The following is a 3277-nucleotide window of genomic DNA, read 5'->3' as shown; positions in this document are numbered from 1 at the left end:
GAAATAGGCAGCCGCCCAAGGCCTGGACACAAAGAGGGCCTGAAAATGGTCATTTTTTTTCCCCGTTGTCCAATTATTGTTATCATCATCTCTAGCAAAGGGGGGCCCAATAGTAAAAGTTCACCCGGGGCCACCAGGAGTCTAGGTACAATGCTGCATAAGAGCTGTAACCAGAGGGAGGTTCGGACCACATCGTGGGCTGTGACTCGGGGATGCTCTATTTCTAGCCCTTCCATCCTCCTGGCCCCGCTCCCAGGTCTTCATTGGTCAGAAGGGCTTTTAAGAGAGCTTTTGCTGCCTTGAGGCCAAGAGGGTTCCCCTCCCCTTCCCCCTTAAACCCATTCTCCAATGTTGCACCCAACCCGAACGGCAGGTGCAAAGCACTAGCATCAAACCATCTGTGTGCTGTTGGGAATCAGATCACCAGGCATCTACAGGTGACTGGCTGCAGTGGCCGCACCTCAATGTGCACTTGCCAAACCAACATCGGGGTGGGATTTGATTCAATTTTGCAAGTCAGGCCTTGAAAATGCGATGCTGGCATTGCTATTCTTTTGTAATTGCATGAAAGCGAGGCGCCGCGGTGATTTTTGTTTAATGACGTTTCACAGGCGATCGCTCGGTTTGAAATTCACGGTGCCTTACCTTTGATCCAGCCTCCGACAAACATGTGGAATACAGCGATTTTTGTCCCCTGCGGGTTGCATTTCTCTTCTTTCTCTCTCTCTCTCCCCTCCCTGCCCTCCCTTGCCGCTGCTTCTTGGAATAAACTTGATGTCTTATCTCCCTGAAAAATCTTCCAGCCAACTGGGGACACAGCCAACCAGAACCCATTAGCGCCACGCTACACATTCTCAGCACCATGAAAATCTACTGCCATTTTAAATATAGCCTCTATTTATTTCAGTCAGCAGCATGTCCTTTTGCTGTCAAGGAGACAAATTATGCCAGCCCTGTTGCAGAGCTCACAATATGGGGGAGAAAAGGCTTTGGGAACAATTATGCCAAACTGTGGAACACATCTACCTACTGAGCTCCAGACTAATACTAACAGCTAGCCTGGAGCAAATCAAAATTTCAGCCAAATTCTAACCTTTCCTAAGGGAGTCCTTTTATTAATTCATTGCAGAACAAAGCATCTGGGCCAGCCCCGAAGCTGCATTTCTAAACATGCCTCTTTCTAAAAGGCTTAGCATGACGGGATTGTTTTCATGTCTGATTATCAGTGTGGAGGGATGTGGTGAGGTTTTGTTGGGTTTTTTTTTTTGGCTGAGGAAAGACCCAATACAGAATTGCAATTTAGCCCCTTTGTTAGCAGCTTCCACGTGGCTGGATTAATTTAATTCCTTCTGATGTTCAACACGGCAAAGACAGCGCTAGAGGAAAGGGTGGGAGGGAGCTTTGCACTAAAAAGCCTGCCTGGACTTTTGCATTTAGGAACGCCAAATAATTATTAAACATCTTTATTAATCAACCCAGCTGTTGACCTGCCTTGTATTTGAAGCCTGGTAACATCAGCCAGCTGCTGGGGGTTTTGCTCAGTAAGTTGTCTTGATTAAATTGTTTCCCCCCCCCTTAACAAATACTGGAGGAAGACACCCATTATCTACATTGCAGTGCAAAGTAAAGGCTCCTCTGAGATGCCTTAGGTTTCAGTTTTAGGAATTGTGCATCTATTTGCCTCCATGTAAATTGAATATTCATTCACGTACTTGTGTATAGGAGGTGGTGGCTACACATATACAAATCTGCAATATATATAGCTGTTCCATGTGGGAAAGAGCTATTCAAAGCTGTGTCAGGCTGTTTTTTTTCAATTGGAAGGAGAATTTGATGAAAGGAGTCAGGCAGAAGAATGGTACCCGAAGTCCAGTGTCCTTACACACAGGAGAACAGGTAGCAAGGAGGTGATTTCCCAGATCTGCAACACCAGTGAGCCTGTGCCCCCGGGAGCTCCCCTGGAGTATTGTGCCTGGTTTCAGACACTGAAGCTGGGCTTGCACAGCTGGAGTACCACATCTGGTTTTAGGTAAGGCATTGATGCAGTGAAACTGGAGGGGGTCCAGAGTACAGTGAAGATGGTGAGTTGAAAAACCAGCTGGGCTTGGAAAAGTTAAAGGAACTAGATAGGGTTAGTCTGTGGAAAAGGCAATGACAGGGCGGGCACAATAGCATTTTTCAAAGCAGATTTCGATCAGATCTCAAGAAAAACCTCTTCGCTTTCCAAGTGGCGGGACACTGGAACGAACTGCCCAGGGAAGCAGTGGAATCTCCTTCTCTGGAGGGTTTCGAGTAGAGGCTGAATGGGCATCTGTCTGCAAGAATAGAGCATCCTGCATCTCTGCGGGGGGCTGGACTAGACAACCCACAAGGTTCCTCCTAAGCCTGTGATTCTGTTGTTTCAGCTTTCGCTGCATAAAGGGGCATTTAATTGGTCCTTCTGTTTCGTCTGAATGAAGGTTGGTGCGCACACTCTTCAGCTTTAACGAGCTTTCTGATTACTTATAAATCACAAACCCATTTGATGGTGGCCATTAACACCTTCCCATCAAACTGTTTGCTGCGGTCGTGGATGTGTGTATAATACACGTATTGTGCATGCACAGAACAGCGATTATCCAGCATCATTAGTGTCACCCTCATTCTGGTGAATCAACTTTTCCGGAAAAATCAAACTGCGCAGGATGAAGTGCTGAAAACTACGCTTCAATTACCGCACAGCACAGCAAATAGTAAAAGAAAAAGCAGCCAAAAAAATAAAATAAAAGTGGCTATTGTGTCATATTTTAAAATCTCAGAGCACCAGTAAATAAAAAAGCACACTTGTCTTGCTGACAAGCAAATCCCAACTGCGGGCTGATGGCTTTGTGAATACAAAACCGTCTCCTTAACTGACTTACCAGATAATCGACTTTCTCGGTCTGTCTCTTAAACATGCTTGCCTGTTGGTATGCTGTATTTTCTTGAATACAATAGGCACCTTTTCCTGGAAAAACAAAACCAGCTGCTGGGAACTGCAGTGCACGTTTTAAGTGAGGAAATATGGTAACGGCAGTTTTGGCTGCTTAAGTTTCTGTTGAGCAAAAGCAAAAGTAAAATCTATGCGGCATCTGCAGGGCTGCGGGTGCTCAACCACCTGGGCAACAGCGATCATCGCCTGCTGGGATTCACCATCCAGCGCAAGGTGGCAAAGGCCTGCAGCAAGGCAGCAGCCCTAGATTTCAGGAGGGCGGACTTCAATGAGCTAAGGAGAATAGTCAGGGAAGCACTGAGGTCC

The sequence above is a fragment of the Gavialis gangeticus genome, unplaced genomic scaffold (genome assembly GCF_001723915.1).
Source record: "Gavialis gangeticus isolate Ggan-Ray unplaced genomic scaffold, GavGan_comp1, whole genome shotgun sequence".
NCBI classification, from domain to species: domain Eukaryota; kingdom Metazoa; phylum Chordata; order Crocodylia; family Gavialidae; genus Gavialis; species Gavialis gangeticus.
The sequence above is the reverse complement of the archived record's forward strand: the minus strand, read 5'-3'. Positions refer to the sequence as shown.